The 19,802-nt window shown below is 43.4% G+C and overlaps 3 non-coding genes across 3 annotated transcripts; 1 reads left to right on the forward strand and 2 right to left on the reverse strand.

The window, feature by feature from the left end:
- Positions 1-13,953: 13,953 nt before the first annotated feature.
- Positions 13,954-14,034, forward strand: TRNAI-AAU (transfer RNA isoleucine (anticodon AAU)). The gene has a single exon. It is a non-coding gene; the product is annotated as a tRNA-Ile (tRNA).
- A 1,948-nt stretch (positions 14,035-15,982) lies between these two features.
- On the reverse strand, positions 15,983-16,055 carry TRNAR-ACG (transfer RNA arginine (anticodon ACG)). The gene has a single exon. It is a non-coding gene; the product is annotated as a tRNA-Arg (tRNA).
- Positions 16,056-17,865: 1,810 nt separating this feature from the next.
- On the reverse strand, positions 17,866-17,947 carry TRNAS-CGA (transfer RNA serine (anticodon CGA)). The gene has a single exon. It is a non-coding gene; the product is annotated as a tRNA-Ser (tRNA).
- Between the last annotated feature and the right edge of the window lie 1,855 nt (positions 17,948-19,802).

Consider the following 19,802-nt stretch of genomic DNA (forward strand, 5'->3'; position numbering starts at 1 on the left):
TTCTGTAATCCCAGAACTTTGGGAGCCCAAGGCGGGTGGATCACCTGAGGTCAGGCGTCCGAGCCCAGCCTGACCAATATGGTGACACCCCATCTCTACTAAAATTACAAAAATTAGCCAGGCGTGGTGTCGTGTGCCTGTAGTCCCAGCTACTTGGGAGGCCGAGGCAGGAGAATCACTTGAACCCGAGAGGCGGAGGTTCAAGTGAGCCAAGATCGTGCCACTGCACTCCAGCCTGGGCGACAGAGCGAGACTCTTGTCTCAAAAAATAAATAAATAAATAAATAAATAATAGAAATAAAATAAAAACATTTATAGTCAGGACACTGTTTAGTCAGATTTTATTGAATTATTTATTGAATTAGGACACTATCAAAAGAGTGAAAAGACAATCCATGGAATAGAAGAAAATATTTGTGAAACATATGTCTGACAAAGAATTAATATCCAGAATATGTAAAGAACTACTACAACTCAACAACAACAACACAACCCAGTTCAAATTGGGCAAAGGACTTGGATCATTTCTCCAAAGAAGATACAAGCACAAATAGCCAATAAGCACATAAAGAAATGCTCAACTTCACTAACCATTAGGAAAATGCGAATCAAAACCACAGTGAGATAGCATCTGAGGTCCCTTAGGATGGCTATTAGAAAAAAAGAAAAAGAAAACAAAAAGCAAAATAAATACCAGCAAGGATATGGAAAATTATTATTCTGGTGCATTGCTGGTGGGAATGTAAAATAGTACAGCCACTGTAGAAAACAGTATGGCAGTTTCTAAAAAAATTAAACATATTATTACCATACGGTCCAGCAATTCCACTTCTAGGTGTTTATCTAAATGAATTGAAAGCAGAAGCTCAGCCGGGCCCCGTGGCTCACGCCTGTAATCCCAGCACTTTGGGAGGCCGAGGTGGGCAGATCACGAGGTCAGGAGAGTCAGGAGATCGAGACCATCCTGGCTAACATGGTGAAACCCCGTCTCTACTAAAAATACAAAAAAATTAGCCGGGCGTGGTGGCGGGCTTCTGTAGTCCCAGCTACTCGGGAGGCTGAGGCAGGAGAATGGCATGAACCCGGGTGGCGGAGCTTGCAGTGAGCCGAGATCAGGCCACTGCATTCCAGCCTGGGCGACAGAGCCAGACTCCTCTCAAAAAAAAAAAAAAAAAAAGAAAGCAGAAGCTCAGATACTTGCACGCCAGTTGTTCCCAGCAGCATTATTCACAATAGTCAAAAGATGGGGCTGGGCACGCTGGGTCACATCTGTAATTCCAGCAGTTTGGGAGGCTGAGGCTGAAGGAACCCTTGAGGCAAGGAGTTCAAGACAGGATTGGGCAAAATGCAAGACCGCTACTTCTACAAAAAAAATTTAAAATTAGCTGCCATTGCACTCCAGCCTGGTGACAGTGTGAGACCTTTTCATCCCCTCCCCCCCAAAAAAGATAGATTTAACCCAATGTCCATTGACAGATAAATGTGTGATATATACATGCAATGGGATATACTTTAGCCTTAGAAAAAATGAAATTCTCATAAATACCATGACGTGAATGAACTTTGAGGACATTAAACTAAGTGAAAAAAGCCAAACAGGACAAATATTGTATAATCCACTTCTATTAGATACATAAAAGCACAAGCAAAATTTATAGAGATAGACAATGGGTACCAAGGGCTGAAGGGGAGCAGATGGGGAGTTTTTGTTTAATGGTTATAGAGTTTCAGTTTGGGATGCTAAAAAAGTTCTGGAGATGGATGATGGTGATGGTTCCACCACACTGAATTTATTTAATTTTACCAAAATGTACTCTTAAAATGATAAAAATGGCAAATTTTATATTATGTATGTTTTACCACAATTTAAAAAATGCCATGGGGGAAAATATGCATAAGGATATAAAGTAAGTGATCTAGAAGAGAAATGTTAAAAATATACAAAACAAAAGCTAATCCTATGTTTAGTTTTTTACCTGGTGTGGCTATATTAACTTTACTATTTGTTTGTTTATTTTTATTTATTTATTTTTTGAGATGGAGTCTCACACTGTCACCCATACTGGAGTTTAGTGGCATGATCTCAGCTCACTGCAACTTCCATCTCCCAGGTTCAAGCGATTCTCCTGCCTCACCTCCGGAGTAGCTGGGATTCCAGGCGTGCACCACCATGCCCAGCTAATTTTTGTATTTTTAGTAGAGACAGGGTTTCACCATGTTGGCCAGCTTGGTTTCAAATTCCTGACATCCAGTGGTCCTCCTGCCTCGACCTCCCCAAGTTATAGGATCACACCTATAATCCAAAGTGGGATTATAGGTGTGAGCCACCACATCCGGCCAACATTTTTTAAAATGTAGAATTTAAGACAAGAAGCATTACCACAGAGATATTTCATAACAATAAGGTATGCATTTTATAGTAATAGGAGACATTTTATAAAAGAGAAACATAAACATTCTAAATGTGTACGCATCCAATAACATGGTTTCAAAATATATAGACCAAAAATGATGTGAAAACTTATGTCCACACAAAAATCTGTATACAATTGTTAATAGCAGCTTTATTTGTAATAGCAAAACACTGGAAAGCATCAAAATGTCTTTCAGTATGTGAATGGTTAAATAAACAGTTGTCCATCCATACCATGGAATACTCAACAATAAAAAGTCAGGAGCTATTGATATCATGAGTTGGACGGATCTTGAGGGAACTAGGCTGTGGAAAAGGCCAATCTTTAAAGGTCATCTATTATATGATTCTATTTCTATAACATTCTCAAAACAAAAAAGAATGGTAGAATTTTTGTCAAGGCCGGGCACGGTGGCTTACGCCTGTAATCTGAGAACTGTGGGAGGCCGAGGCGAGAGGATCACTTGAAGTCAGGAGTTTGAGACCAGCCTAGCCAACATGGTGAAACCTCATCTCTACTAAAAATAGAAAAAGTAGCCAGGCCTGGCAACTGACACCTGTAATCCCAGCTACTCGGGAGGCAGAGGCAGAGGCAGGAGAATCACTTGAACGCGGGAGGCAGAGGTTGCAGTGAGCTGAGATTGCACTCCAGCCTGGGTGACAGAGCGAGACTCTATCTTAAACAAAAAAAAAAAAAAGAATTTTTGTTAAGAGGAGAGGTAAGTGGGTATGACTAATTAAGGGGTGGCATTAACAGGGAGATCTTTATGGTGCTGGAATTGTTTTAGTGTCTTGTTTCCAGTGTTAGGTACACAAACCTACACATGTGATAAAAATGATTTAGAACCATACACACATGTCATACCAATATTAAATTCCTGTGTTCGATATTGTGTTATATAAGAAGTAACCATTGGGCTGGCACATTGAGTGGCTCACCCATGTAATCCCAGCACTTTGGGAGGCTGAGATGGGTGGATCACCTGAGGTGAGGAATTTAAGACTAGCTAGGCCAACATGGCGAAACCTTGTCTCTACTTAAAGTACAAAAATTAGCCTGGTGTGCTGGTGGGTGCCCGTAATCCCAGCTACTCCGGAGCCTGAGGCAGGAGAATCGCTTGAACCCAAGAGGGGAGGTTGCAGTGAGCCGAGATCACGCCACTGGACTCCCTCCTGGGCGACAGAGCGAGACTCCGTCTCAAAAAAAAAAAGAAGTAATCATTGTAGGAAACTGGGTTAAGGGTACAGGGGAGTTCTCTACTTTCTTTGTAACTCCTTGTTAATCTATAATAATTTCAAAATTAAAAGTTAAGATGACCTGATGGTTCACAGGAACTAAATAGTGAAAAGAAAAACAGGCTGGGCACGGTGGTTCACGCCTGTAATCCCAGCACTTTGGGAGGCCGAGGCGGGCGGATCACGAGGTCAGGAGATTGAGACCATCCTGGCTAACACGGTGAAACCCCCGTCTCTACTAAAAATACAAAAAATTAGCCGGGCGTGGTGGCGGGCACCTGTAGTCCCAGCTACTCAGGAGGCTGAGGCAGGAGAATGGCGTGAACCCGGGAGGCGGAGCCAGCAGTGAGCCGAGACCGCGCTACTGCACTCCAGCCTGGGCAACAGAGTAAGACTCCGTCTCAAAAAAAAAAAAAAAAGAAAAGAAAAGAAAAGAAAAAAAGAAAACAACAAAACCACGATGGAACTAAAAATAGGAAAATCCACACTCATGGCTGAAGGTTTTCCATACTTCCTGTGAGGTCACAGGGCAAACCACTGCCCCCAAAATTGGAGAGACAGAAAGGCAAATACGGAGTACTACAACTTACCAGACCGGAAACCCAAAGAGCAAAATCCTCCACCTGAATCAGTGCTAGAGGAGGGACACCTGAGTTGTAATTAAGAAACTGCTTGAGGCTTTCTGTGGACAAATCTCAGGGAAAAACCTCCAGCTACAAATTTGTGAATTTTATCTCAGGAGCTCAACCAAGTTCTCACAATGAGGGAGAAAAATCCCCTCTGGTAGCGGGTAGGGCAAGAACCAGTTTGCAACAGGCCAGATCATTCTGTTCTTTTTTTTTTTTTTAAGGCGGAGTCTCGCTCTATCGCCCAGACTGGCGTGCAGCGGCGCGATCTCAGCTTACTGTAACCTCCGCCTCCTGGGTTTTAAGCAGTTCTCTCTGCCTCAGCCTCCTGAGCAGCTGGGATCACAGGAGCCTGCCACCACGCCCGGCTGATTTTTGTATCTTTAGTAGAGACGGGGTTTCGCCATGTTGGCCAAGCTGATCTTGAACTCCTGATCTCAGGTGATCCACCTGCCTCGGCCTCCCAAAGTGCTGGGATTACAGGCTTGAGCCACCGCGCCCGGCCCATTCTGTTCTTAACAAGGTCTGCCCTCAGAAGAAACCATTTAATCTCAATCTAACCTGTTGGGGTTTTTTTTTTTTTTTTTTTTTTTTTTTGAGACGGAGTCTCGCTCTGTCGCCCAGGCTGGAGTGCAGTGGCGCGATCTCGGCTCACTGCAAGCTCCGCCTCCCGGGTTCACGCCATTCTCCTGCCTCAGCCTCCCGAGTAGCTGGGACTACAGGCGCCCGCCACCACGCCTGGCTAATTTTTTGTATTTTTAGTAGAGACGGGGTTTCACCGTGTTAGCCAGGATGGTCTCGATCTCCTGACCTCGTGATCCGCCCGCCTCGGCCTCCCAAAGTGCTGGGATTACAGGCGTGAGCCACCGCGCCCGGCCCCTGTTGGGGTTTTATCAAGAGCCCGATGGATCTGCGGGAAGGGAAATAACCAACTCCAGCCCACTCTAGCCATCCAGTACCACCGAAAGTGGGGAAAAACCTAAAAAGCATGTTTAAAGCTCACAGTCCAGAGACACAGGCTCACTAATAGACTGAGACCTACTTGTGGGACTACAGAATGCTTTTCTCCCTCCACACTTTGCCACCACATTACTAAAGGCCTGCTTATAGCAGCTCATTTTATCCAGCACAGCATGTCCTGCTATCAAGAAAAACATAAGATATAAAAAAAGACAAAATACACAGTTTAAAGAGAGAGAGCAAACATCAGAACCAGACTCGGATATGACAGGGTTGTTGGAATTCTCAAACCAGGAATTTGAAACAACTGATTAAGATGCTAAGAATAAGATGACAGCATACAAGAACACATGGGCAATGTAAGCAGAGAGATGGAAATTCTAAGAAAGAACCAAAAAGACATGCTAGTGATCAAAAACACTATAACACCAAGACAATGAAAATACAAGCCGCAGACTGAGAGAAAATACATGCAAAAGACCTATCGGATAAAGTACTGTTATTCAAAATACACAAAGAGCTCTTAAAACTCATCAGTAAGAACACAAACAACCCCATGAAAAAATGGCCAAAGACCTTAACAGTCACTTCACCAAAGAAGATATACAGATGATTAATATGCATATGAAAAGATGGTCCACAGCATATGTTTAGGGAAATTCAAATTAAAAAAAAAATGAGATAACACAACATACCTATTAAAATGGCCGAAATCCAGAACACTGACAACACCAAATGCTGATGAGGATGTGGAGCGACACCAACTCTCATTCATTGCTGGTGGAAATGCAAAATTGTACCATCTCTTTGAAAGACAATCTGGCAGTTTCTTTAAAAGCTAAATATACTTTTACCATAACATTCAGCAATTGCACTCCTTAATATTTACCCAAAGAATTAAAGAGCTTAAGTCCACAAAAAAACCTGCACATGAGTGTTTATAACAACTTTATTCATAATTTTCAAAACTTGGAAGCAACCAAGCTGTCCTTCAATAGGTGAATAGATGAACAAACTGTGGTATATCCATACAATGAAATATTGTTCAATGACAAAAAGAAATCAGCTATAAAGTCATTAAAAGACATAGAGGAACTTTACATGCATTTTTTTATTTTGTATTTTGTTGTTGTTGTTGTTGTTGTTTTTGAGACAGAGTCTCACTCTGTTGCCCAGGCTAGAGTGCAATGGCACGATCTCGGCTCACTGCAACCTCCGCCTCCCGGGTTCAAGCTATTCTCATGTCTCAGCCTCCCTAGTAGCTGGGATTACAGGCGCCCACCACCGCGCCCAGCTAGTTTTTGTATTTTTAGTAGAGACGGGGTTTCACCATGTTGGTCAGGTTGGTCTCGAACTCCCGACCTCAGGTGATCCGCCCGCCTCGGCCTCCCAAAGTGCTGGGATTACAGGTGTGAGCCACCGCGCCCAGCTACGTGCATATTTTGTTTGTTTGTTTTTTGTCTTTTATTTTCAAGACGGAGTCTTGCTCTGTTGCCCAGGCTGGAATACAGTGGCACGATCTCGTCTCACTGCAACCTCTGCCTCCCGGGTTCAAGCAATTCTCCTGCCTCAGCCTCCCGAGTAGCTGGGATTATAGGCACCGGCCACCACGCCCAGCTAATTTTTGTTTTTTCAATAGAGACGGGTTCCTCCATGTTGGCCAGGCTGGTCTCAAACTCCGCCCACCTTGGCCTCCCAACGTGCTGGGATTACAGGCATGAGCCACTGTGCCTGGTCGATATTGTATTAATATTGATTCATTCATTGTAACCAATGTACCACATTAATGCAAGATGTTAATGTTAAGAACACTTTGCACACTAGCTCAAAATGAAGTTGGGGAAGGGATTATATGGGAATTCTGTATTTTCTGCACAATTTTTATATACATCTAAAAATGGTCTAAAATATAAAGTTTATTTAAAAAGGTAAACATGGCCTGGCATGTTGGCTCAAGCCTGTAATTTCAAAAGCCAGCACTTTGGGAGGCCAAGGTGGGAGGATCACTTAAGGCCAGGAGTTCCAGACTAGCCTGGGCAACGTAGTGAGACCCTGTCTCTACAAAAATTTAAAAAATTAGCCAGACATAGTGGGACTACACATCTGTAGTCCCAGCCACTCAAGAGGTTGAGGTGGGAGGATTGCTTGAACCCAAGAGTTCAAGGTTGCAGAGAGCTACACTTCAGCTTGGGAAACAGAGACCCTGTCTCAAGAAAGGAAAATAATAATAATAATAATAATAATAATAATAATAATAATAAAAGTAAACACAATTTCTTAGAGCTGCTAGCAGCTGTAGTTAAAAAAAAAAAAAAGAAAAGGAAAAGAAAAAAGGTGGCCTGGTGCAGTGTCTCAAGCCTGTAGTCTCAGCACTTTGGGAGGCCAAGGCAGGCTGATCACCTGAGGTCAGGAGTTTGAGACCAGCCTTGCCAACATGGTGAAACCCCATCTCTACAAAAATACAAAAATTAGCTAGGTGTGGTGGTGGGCACCTGTAATCCCAGCTACCTGGGAGGCTGAGGCAGGAGAATTGCTTGAACACGGGAGGCGCAGGCTGCAGTGAGCTGAGATGGCGCCACTGCACTCCAGCTTGGCGGACAAAGCAAGACTCCATCTCAAAGAAAGAAAAAAAAAAGGTAAACATAGGCGGATAGGGGATAACATAATTGTAAATAACCTTAGCTGTTTAAAACATGGACTTCAATTATCTTAAATTATCAAGGAATTAGAAGAGCTACTCCTAATAGTTAAATATTGCCATTTTTTAAAGGTAATTAACTGAATTGTTATCACAGTGGCAAAGCATGAGAGGTAATTAACTGAATTATTAGCACAGTGGCAAAGCATGAGAGGTAATTAACTGAATTGTTAGCACAGTGGCAAAGCGTGAGGGCTTTTGAAAGGGGTTGAGGCGTGGATTTAGATTTATCCATAATACCAAGTTAAACAAAAGCCACCAACAAAACCAAACCAAGGGAGCCCTCAAAGAATCAAAATCAAATCCTTACTGTGCTACCACAGACAGATGCCTGTAGCTCAGGGGTCAGGAGCTGGCCTCAGTGTGAAATCCCCAAGTTGCCAGTCAGGGGAGGACCAGAACAAGCTAGAAAGGATTTAGTGCCTGAGTGAAGAAGATGGATGTCTGAGGGAGGCTTTCACTCCTTTGTGACTCACAGCACTAACACAAAGACCAAACTCGGTAAGTGAGGAGGTTGATTTCTGTCTTTGGTTATTACAACTGGGAGAGCACTCTGGATCTGAAGATCAGAGTGTACTCTGCAGGGTGGTTTTGCTTAGACTTTTATAAAGAGAGGTAGATAGTAAAAAAGATCAGTGGTTGCCAGGGAGTTGGGGAAGGTGTGGTACAAATAGGTGGAGGAAGGTGAGGTAAAAATATAACTTCAAAAGTTATAGGTGACGTTATTTACATTTGGAATTACTTGTGAGGATGATTATATGCTGAGTCCTGTGAGCCCTTCTAGCCAATCATTGAACCTAGGAGTGAGTCTTGGAGACCCGCAACACAGAGACAAACAGTTCTAATTTTAGCTAATCACTCATGAAACAGAGAACTGGATTGGCTAGGAGATAAAAGGGAACGGTCTGCCTATCAGCAGGTTCAGGCAAAAGGGGAAGGTTTGTGTCCGGGCGTGGTGGCTCACGCCTGTAATCCCAGCACTTTGGGAGGCCGACGCGGATGGATCATGAGGTCAGGAGATCGAGACCATCCTGGCTAACACGGTGAAACCCCCGTCTCTACTAAAAATACAAAAAGTTAGCCGGGCGTGGTGCGGGCGGCTATAGTCTCAGCTACTCGGGAGGCTGAGGCAGGAGAATGGCGTGAACCCTGGAGGCGGAGCTTGCAGTGAGCCGAGATCGCGCCAGTGCACTGCAGGACTGGGAGAGTGGGAGAGAGAGCGAGACTCCGGCCCCTCCCCCCCCCAAAAAAAGAGGAAGGTTGTGTTTGGCTTTGTCAATAACTAAATAGTATAAAGTTTTACATTACGTAGGAGGTAAGGTTTGTCGACTTCAACTATCTCATGTATTTTAATATAGTATATGCCAAATTATTATTCTTTTAATTATCCAAATAATGGCTATTTTCTGAATATAAGTATTCTACACAATACAGGAAAAACAGCAAAAATATCTCCTCACCTGCAATGCCACTCCCTTTCTCAGAAATAATTACTATTCCTAGATTAGTGTGTTTAGCCTTATATTATGTAGAATTTGCCAAAAAGAAATGTATATTCTTAAGTAAATATATGTGCATAATCCTTCATTTTTCCTAAAACTCAATACTTCCGGCCAGGCGTGGTGGCTCACGCCTGTAATACCAGCACTTTGGGAGACAGAGGCGGGCGGATCACCTGAGGTCGGGAGTTCGAGACCAGCCTGACCAACATGGAGAAACCCCATCTGTACTAAAAATACAAAAAAAAAAAAAAAAAAAAAAAATCTTGGCGTAGTACCGCGTGTCTGTAATCTCAGCTACTTGGGAGGCTGAGGCAGGAGAATCGCTTGAACCCGGGAGGTGGAGGTTGCGGTGAGCCAAGATCGCGCCATTGCACTCCAGCCTGGGCAACAAGAGCAAAACTGTCTCAGAAAAACAAAAAAAAAAAAAAGAAAAGAAAAAAGAAATTATCCCAGATGGTGGTGTCTGGTGGTGTCTTCAATTCTAGGAAGCAACCCATTTCAGCAGGAAGTTTTGAATCACAAAATCCCTATGCCCATCCAATTAATATCCTAAGGAACCATATATGTTTTACTTTCTCTGAAATATAGCACCCAGAAGGGAAACTAGGAGGGTGTTCATGAAGGGCGATTTGAAAGTAACTGACAAAAAAAAAAAAAGGAAAAAAAAAAGAATAAAAAAACAAAACAACTCATTCCTTACAGATGGCCGAAATAGCTCAATTGGGAGAGTGTTAGACTGAAGATCTTCTGCAGGTCTCTGGTTCAATTCCGGGTTTCGACAGCTGTTTCCGGACTCTTTTGTACATGTCGACTCTGCTAAATTAATGTTTGGCCGCGTTAACTGTGTAATACTGGCCCTCCACCAAATGTCAGCCATCTACCAATATGTAAGTCCATATTGACATTTAATTTATATGGTAAGGGAATACATGCATTTGCCCTTATAATGAAAAGGGCTCTTGTAAGTCATTTCACAAAACGCAGTTCCATGCCCATAAACATGAGCTCCTCCACAGGTTTTAGTAATTCGTTGAGGGGAAGAAAGCAATCTTATTCAGTACCTCATTCAGTGTGCACTTACTTACATGTTTTTTTGCTTGTTTGTTTTTCAGATGGAGTCTCGCTCTGTCGCCCAGGTTGGAGTGCAGTGGCGTGATCTCGGCTCACTGCAACCTCCGTCTGCTGGGTTCAAGCAATTTTTTTGTATTTTTAGTAGAGACGGGGTTTCACCATGTTGGGTAGGATGGTCTCGGTCACCTGACCTCGTGATCCCCTCACCTCGGCCTCCCAAAGCGTTGGGATTACAGGCGTGAGCCACCGTGCCCGGCCACACTTACATGTCATGATGTTATGAAACACATAAGAATCAGGGCATAAGCACTTTTTTTTTTTTTTTTAAGACGGAGTATCGCCCAGGCTGGAGTCGCCCAGGCTGGAGTGCAGTGGCTTGATCTCGGCTTACTGCAAACTCCGCCTCCCGGATTCAAGCGATTCTCCTGCCTCAGCCTCCCGAGTAACTGGGATTACAGGGGCCCTCCGCCACACCTGGCTAATTTTTGTATTTTTTTAGTAGAGACGGGGTTTCGCCTTGTTGGACAGGCTGGTCTCAAACTCCTGACCTTAGGTGATCTGCCCGCCTCGGCCTCCCAAAGTGCTGGGATTACAGGAGTGAGTCACGGCGCCTGGCCAAGCACTTTCAGTTCTATGCTTAACTCCCTGTGTTTCTACTTTCACTCAGAATTTGGTCTGTTAAATCCTTAAATTATTATCAGCACTTTGAATTTTTTCAGAAGCTTTGCTTGTTTTGTACAGCATTTTAGTTGTTTTCAGTTGCAGGGACAGTCCCAGTGCATAGCTAGTCATTTTTACTGTGCAGAGACGCAAGAGAGGACATATTAAAAATAACCTGAATTTTAGTAATACTAAGGCTATATGTGATTACACACACACACACACACACACATATATGTGCATATATATATTCACATTGTAAAATAAATGAGCTGGGCACAGTGGCAGGTGCGGGAGCACAGTGGCCCCAGATACTTGGGAGGCTCAGGCGAGAGGATCACTTGGTTCTATAAATCAAGGCCAGCCTGGACAACATGGTGAGGTCATCCACATTTCTTTAAAAAAAAAAATTGTTAGTATTGATTCAGTATTTTTCCTGAGGCAGTCTTAGAAAATTAAAATAACCTAATCTGGAATATAACATAAATATTTTGAAATTATCTTACATGGCCAAGATCCGTGGCTCATGCCGGTAATCCCAACACTTTGGAAGGCTGAGGCGGCCGGATCACCTGAGGTCAGGAGTTCGATAGCGGCCTGGACAACATGGTGAAACCCCGTCTCTACTAAAAATACAAAAAATAGACGGGTGTGGTGGCGGGCGCCTGTAATCCCCGCTACTTGGGGAGGGCTGAGGCAGGAGAATCGCTTGAGCCCAGGAGGCGGAGGCTGCAGTGAGCCGAGATCGCTCCACTGCACTCCAGCCTGGGCGACAGAGACTCCGTCTCAAAAAAAAAAAAAAAAGAAAAAGAAAAAGAAAACAATACATATATCTTACAAGACACTTGTGACAGATGTTCCGCTGTGTTGCCAATAATGCAGGTGAAGATAGCAATGATATGCTTGATTATGCATAGATTATTTTAGGGAAGATAAGAAAGTAAGAAATTCGATAGTCTCTGAGGAGGATATGGGGATAGTTAGGATCTAGGATTAACGGAGATTTGATCCTCATTTTATATCATGTTTACGGTTAAGGAAGGACAGAAAACCTTGTATTGAACTCTTCTTTTTGTCTGGAATTACTGCTGGTAACGTTAACACATAGTATTTCCTTTGAAGCAAAGTAAAGAATAATACGGTTTTTGGATCCGGGAAACACAATTGAAGGTGGGGGTGGGGTGAGAAGAACAGATTTTAATCTTAGGTGTTACTAGCAAAAAATGTGATTTCTCTAGTCCCGGGTGCAGATTTTCTTCAATAGTATTTGGTTTTCGTTACAAAAGAAAGAGCAAGTACCCAGGCTGGTGCTGTTAGAGTCAGGACAGCATGAAGAGCTCTGCCTACCAACAAGCCTCAGGACGGAGTACAGGAATGTTAGAAGATTAGCTCCCATTTATCTGAAGGAGAAAAAAGGGTAATCCTTCCGGTGTTGATGTCATATATGACAAGTTCATTCCCTTGGTATGGCTTTACATGTGAACTTCGGAGGTATATAAACACCAGTCGGAATGTGCAAGAGGGATCCCCAAAAGCCAGAATGTAATTCCTTGCGACCGGTGAAGAGGATGTGTTACTGCAGGAACTGTATCAGAGAGTTTACTTTCAGGTGATTTTTGAGCAAGTAGAAGCCTCAGTTCTTGACACCTAGGATAAAACCTCTTGAGGACTAGAAGAATGAAAAACATCGAAGCTCCTGGTGCTACTTCGGTCTTTAACCGTTGAATACATTAAGAGTAACACTGGAATTCCAACACTTCCTCGCGCCAGCGTCAGTTTTAGAATCAACAAAATCGTTACTTGCTGATTCATTTAACTGCTAATATATTCGTTAAAAGTTTATTAGGCGTCAGTGATCTTGAAAGTTCCAAAAACACGAAGGAAACCCCAGGCACATGTAGAGAGAGAGTTCCTGACGCTGCAGGAGGTTTCTTTCAACTTGTCTCCAGGTGATAAAACCAGTAGCCTGACCAAGGATGAAAGAGCATATCTCACTTATTCTGGCCTCTCCAACTCGGGCTGAAATCCTTCGGTTCCCAAGTTAGAATTTGAGTGACACACAGCAAGTGCTGTTAAATGAGACTTAATACCTAGCGGGGTGCCACCACAACCTTGCCCTTCTGCAAACCTCTGTAGCCCTTTTCTACCACCCTCAAAAAACATACCAGATTTACTATGTAATTCCGGTACTGCTGGGCTACCTCAGTTTCCACCCCTGAATATCTTCGCCGATTACATCAATGCTTATGTTTGTGACTTCAGAGACACTGAGAAGGCGCGGCTCCTTCCCTCAACCCCATTCGCCTTCCTTTCGGCGGCGTTGTCTTGAACCAACCTGAAAATAATAAGTCCTTAAGTTACAAGTCACTAAAGGGAAGTTTGCAACTTGCGATCCAGTACACTGACATGACTAAAAAGAGAAGGCTGCCGACTCTGGGCGTACTGCCTTTGAATTAGCCATACTCCGCAAGGAGCAGTGCCGTTCAAAAAAAAAATTTTGTTGTCTAACAACAACAAAAATAAAATAAAAAGAGGAGGTTCCCTTCACTCACCATTGAAAATCCTATTACAGCGCTTTTCCCACATCCTCTGTCAAAAATTTCTCCGTGAATTTTCTAGTCTGGCTCAGAGTTAAAATAGTTTGGACTTCCTTGCTAAAGTCTGTAAATATAGTCTCAAAGGTCTCTTGAAAGGAGTAAGAAAGAAAAAAGTTCTGTTTTATTTAGAAAAACAAAAATGTCAACGAATTTATATGTGGTTTCCTTTAAAACATTAGCGCATTCGTGTATCCGGTTAGCTCAGTTGGCTAGAGCGTGGTGCTAATAACGCCAAGGTCGCGGGTTCGATCCCCGTACGGGCCACTGGATGTCATGGTGGGGCCCTTCACTTGCCTGAAGGGAGGCCTTTTAATTTAAGCCTGTCGAATCACAGGTGCTCCGAATCGAATCCCAGGTGCTCCGAATCGAATCACAGCTGCTGCTCTGAATCGAATCACAGCTGCTCTGAATCCGAAATTAAGACGCCCTCTTATTCGTCAAGCGAGAAGGCTATTTACGTTCGTTTCCCTTTATTGTGAAAAATGAAAAGAACAGGCCGGGCACGGTGGCTCGAATCTGTAATCCCAGCACTTTGGGAGGCCGAGGCGGGGTGATCATTTGAGGTCGGGAATTGGAGACCAGCCTGACCAATATGGTGAAACCCCGTCTCTATTAAAAATACAAAATAAGCTGGGCTCATGCCTGTAATCCCAGCTACTAGGGAGGCTGAGGCAGGAGAATCACTTAAGCCCGGGAGGCGGAGGTTGCGGTGAGCTGAGGCCGTGCCATAGTACTCCAGCCTGGGCCTGGGCAACAAGAGCGAAACTCCGTCTCAAAACAAACAAAGAACAACAAAAAAGATGCAAGCATTAGGAAGAATGTACTGAAGAAAATTGGGTTGGAGTAGTGCGGCAGCTAGGTGGGTGTGTTTTAGGGAATGGGGAATTAAGAAGAGATATGACATTTGCCTGTTTAGTTTTTAGTGAAACGTTAGGAAGCAATATATACTTTTTTCAATTTTTTTCATTCTCAATATTGAAAGGGAGACAATATTATTTTGACGCTTTAAACGAGTTTCAATAGGGAAAGGAAAGCAGGCTCAGCGTGGCCAGTGACTTGGTGAGAGTGTGATACTAATAGCAGCAAGATACGAGGTTTTTTTCCTCGCAATGGCTGTGCTTCATTCTTTTTTTCTGATCCCAGGCAGTTTCCAAGGCAAATAAATGCCCACACCACGTGAGGCTGCCACTGGCTTTCACGGAAAATTTCTCCCCTTAAAGAGTATGTAAGTGAATGCGGTGTTTTAAGAATCGCCAGTTCTCCGTTCAACTTGTCCACAGCCCAACACATTTGGACTACCAGGTTTGTGGTTTCCTTCGTTTACCCGCAGTGCCCCTGACAGCGCATACTGGTAAGTGACTAAAGTAAACTCACCTGAGATGCAGAGCGAAGATCCAAGCTACACGTTCGGAAACCGAACCACATATTAAGATGCTCTTTTGGTTTAGTTTGAGGAATTTTCCCCCGCTTGACTATGGTTGCCTCCCAGCCTCTCTCTCCTCCACCATCTTCCTGGTCGCCGAGAAAGGAGGTCCTTCTGTTCAGACACCGCCCCAAAGCTGCCACCTTCCACACTCATCTTCTTCTGGGATATCTGTCTGTCTGTCTGTCTGTCTGTCTGTCTGTCTGTCTGTCTCTGTCCCTGCCGATTCTCCTGTCTTCTATTTCTCTAGGATCTCAGGGCGGAGGAAAAGTGGTGGGAACCTGGGAGGCAGAGAAGAGGCCCGTGGCGGGAGTGGTGGATTGGGGCGATGTTGAGGCTGAGTTGGGTCCACCGACTTCAGGGTTGAGCTCTGTGTAGGGGGCCCAGCTGATGCAAGGAGCAGCTTGCATCCTGCATCCCCACAGCCCTGCCTTTATGATTCAACGTTTCTTCAGATGTCCCCTTTCTTTTTGACAACAGTCATGCCCAGGGAAAGAGCTGTGCCTCAGAGACGCCAGGAATGTGGACTTCTCCCAATGGAAAAAAATACCGATGAAGAAGATTTACGTGAAAAAACATTTTTTTTAAGCTTCTTTGATTTTTAAGCTTTCTAATGGTCTTTTTCTCCTTTCTCCTTTCTCCAGTTGAGAATGAGATGAAAGGTAGAAACAAAATCCTGTAAGTTGGCTCTTTCGACGCTTGTCTCTTTCACGTTCAAGTAACAGCACCACTCTGGAAAAGGACATTCACAGGATTGTTAATACGGCTTTGAAGAAGGAAAAAGTGAGAGCGTAAGCGAGCCAGCCAGGAGTCGAACCTAGAATCTTCTGATCCGTAGTCAGACGCGTTATCCATTGCGCCACTGGCCCTTGCCTGTAACTCTGTCTTAACTGTTACTCTTTTCATAATTATATTGTATTATACTATTGGGGCCAGAAAAAAAAAAAGATTGTTTCTTTATTTAGGTAGGGATTAAAACCCCAAACCGCACTGATTCAAGGAAAGCATGTTTTCTTTTGTGGTTTGTTGGCATAATAGACATTCACATAAAGTGTCTTTATTGAAAATAATGACCAATTTTCATCTTTGAAACATTATATATGTGCTAAGATGAATGTCTTTCCTTCAAAGCAATATTGGTGTTTCTATCTTCTCTTTCATGTGTGTGCCTACTTTTTAGCTTTTTGTTACTTATTTTTCAGGCCAATCAGCTGCTTTTACCTGAATTTGATTTTTTTTTTTTTTTTTTTTTTTTGAGTCGGAGTTTCGCTCTTGTTGCCCAGGCTGGAGTGCAGCGGCGCGATCTCGGCTCACCGCAACCACCGCCTCCTGGGTTCAAGTGATTCTCATGCCTCAGCCTCCCAAGTAGCTGGGATTACAGGCATGTGCCTCCATGCCCGACTAATTTTGTATTTTTAGTAGAGACGGGGTTTCTCCCTGTTGGTCAGGCTGATCTCGAACTTCCTACTTCAGGTGACCCGCCCGCCTCGGCCTCCCGAAGTGCTGGGATTACAGGCGTGAGCCACCGTGCCTGGCCTGAATTTCATTTTTAATATACTTACATTGGGCACTAATGATGTATGTGGATCAGTAATGAGCAATATATTATTTTAAATTTAGATATTGCAAAAAGTAAAGTGCTTTGTAATACATTTCTGGAAGTATTAATCACAGTTTTTCCCTCTTCTCGTCCAAAAGGAAAAAACAAGTACCCACTCACTAGGGAGAAGTTTATTGTAAAATGGTATTACAACTCAAAGTAGCAGATGAAGACACTCAAATTTAACGAGGAGTCAAGAATTCGGGAAAGTACACATTTTTCAGAATCACATTTGACATAGAAACTTAGAAACAAGGAACTTTACTTGCATAGCTGTTCAAAGTAAGCAAAATAGTGGAAAATGAAGAAGTGCTTATAAGGAGACGAAGTTTCGTATGGGTTTAAGAAGGTGGTCAGAAGCCAAAATGTATCCTCTTTGTGCCTCTGTTTCCTTGTTTATACAAAACGCTTTGAAGAGCAACTAATGCATATGACGGATTGTTATCATCCTAATTTTTTTGGCTCCCACCAGCTGTGAGATCAGGACAAATACAAAGTAAAGATTGCTGCCTGAGAATGCTTTAAGAAAGCTGTCATACTAGTAATCTAAAAGGGAAATTGTATTCCTAATATTTTCAACGTTGCACCTGTCTTGTATTTGCCATTATGATTTGATGTAAGACAACTAGTATCTTCTTTTTCTTTGAGACAGTCTCACTCTGTCTCCCAGGCTGGAGTGCAGTGGCGCGATCTCGGCTCACTGCAACCTTCGCCTCCCAGGTTCAAGCGATTCTTCTGCCTCAGGCTCCCAAGTAGCTGGGACTACAGGGGTGCGCCAGTAAGCCCGGCTAATTTTTCTGCATTTTTAGTAGAGACGGGGTTTCACCGTGTTGGTCAGGCTGGTCTCCAACCCCTGACCTCAAATGATCCGCCCGTTTCGGCCTCCCCAAGTGCGGGGATTGCAGAAGTGAGCCACCGCGCCCGGCCTTCAAATGTACATATTTCTTGATGTACATTTCCACAAGTGTGCGCGCGCTGTAAAAGCCACAGCGATAGCACTCACAACTTTCTATCCTAGTGAACTAATGAAAGCTAACTGATGAAATTAGCAAATTGGAAATCTAACCAGAAAATGGCGACGCTGTGAGCAGGATTTGAACCTGCGCGGGGAACCCCCATTGGATTTCGAGTCCAACACCTTAACCACTCGGCCATCACAGCTCCGGGGACACTTTTTGTCTCAGAGGAAGTCGTGTTAGGCTCTTTGACTCTCTCGCTCTTTAATGTTCCCACGGCAGGTTAATGCTTCCGTGTTTGTATTTGTCACTTTTTATATATTTGTCTCTCTCTTTCAACAAGAAGTTCCTGGGAAACATAATAGTGTCTTAATCTTTACTTGTTATCTGACTCTCTATGCATCAGAAACTTATTTGGTGCTTAGTGGCTGCTTCTGTTGCTGGAACAAATCCCCGGAGACTCAATTGTCTGTTCCCTATTCCTCCCTCCAGTTCATGAATTTTCTTCTCTCTTTACCCAGCACATGTTAGAGTCACGTTCTTGCTGCACTCTCAATTTCCCTGCCTCTCTCACTTTGTACTCCTTTGGCAAAGCCACAACCAGGGCAGCTAAACATGGCGGAAGAAAAACAATCAGTTGACAGACCTCACTTTAAATTCATGACAATGAATGTCAAGTAGGTGCTCAAGGCTACCAGGCAAATTGTACCATACGCGATTAGATTAGTCCACTCCCAATCCTCCTGTTCTAAGTCACTGTTTCAGCCGGATACAGTGGTCCAAGCCTGTAATCCTAGCATTTTGGAGGCCGAGGCGGGGGGGATCACCTGAGGTTAGGAGTTCGAGACCAGCCTGGCCAACATGGCGAAACCCCATCTCTACAAAAAAAAAAAAAAAAAAGCCAGATGTGATGGCTCGCGCCTGTAATCCCAGCTACTCGGGAGGCTGAGGCAGGAGAATAACTTGAACCCGGGAGGCGGAGTTGCAGTGAGCTGAGATGGCGCCACTGCCCTCCAGCCTGGGTGACAGACAGTGAGACTCCGTCTCAAAAAAAAAAAAAAATTAAGTCACTATTTCATATCTCTCATGCCAATGCTCCAACACCTCCTCTCCCATCCTTGTGTTCAATTGATGACTTTACTTCCTACTTCACAATCAGAAGAGACCTTCCACGCACATCTATCACCACATTCATCCACCTACCAGCCTCTGAAGGACTGTCAGTGATCCTATAATGCCTTGACAAGGTCGCCGATTATCTCCACATGGCTAAAATCATTTCCCAGTCCTCACCTTACTTGGGATAGCTGCAGCTATTAATACATTCTCCTTCTTACAACACTTTCTTCAATTGACTTTAGGGTAACAATTTTCCTGGTTGTCTTCCACTTAGTAATAAGCATTTAAGATTCCTCCGTGTCTTTTCATGCTTTAATAACTCATTTATTTTTAGGGCTGAATAATATTCCATTGTCTGAGGTACCGTAGTATATTTATTCATTTACCTACTGAAAGACATATTGGTTACTTCCAACTTTTGGCAATTATGAATAAAGCTTCTATAAACATTTATGTGCAGGTTTTGTGTAGACATGTTTTCAGCTCCTTTGCATAGTTGCCAAGGGGTGTGATTGCTGGATCATATAATAAAAGTATGTCTAGTGTTGTAAGAAACCACCAAACTGTCTTCCAAAGTAGCTGTACCATTTTTCATTCCCACCAACAATGAATGAGAGTTTCTGTTGCTCCATAACCTCACCAGTGTAGGTGTGGTCAGTGTTCCAGATTTTGGCCATTCTAATAGGTGGGTAGTGAGTGGTATAATACAATTAAAACAATAATACATCTCTCTGTTTACATATAATGTGGAGCATCTTTTCTTATGCTCATTGGCCATCTGTATATCTTCTTTAGCAATATCTGTTAGGGTCTTTAGCCTATTTTTTTATTGGGTTGTGTTCCTGCTGTTTAGTTTTAAGAGTCCTTTGCATATTTTGAATAAGTTGTTCATTACATAAGCTTTTTGCAAATATTTTCTTTAATCTGTGTCTTCTCACTCT

The sequence above is a fragment of the Pan paniscus genome, chromosome 5 (assembly GCF_029289425.2).
Source record: "Pan paniscus chromosome 5, NHGRI_mPanPan1-v2.0_pri, whole genome shotgun sequence".
Classification (NCBI taxonomy): Eukaryota; Metazoa; Chordata; class Mammalia; order Primates; family Hominidae; genus Pan; species Pan paniscus.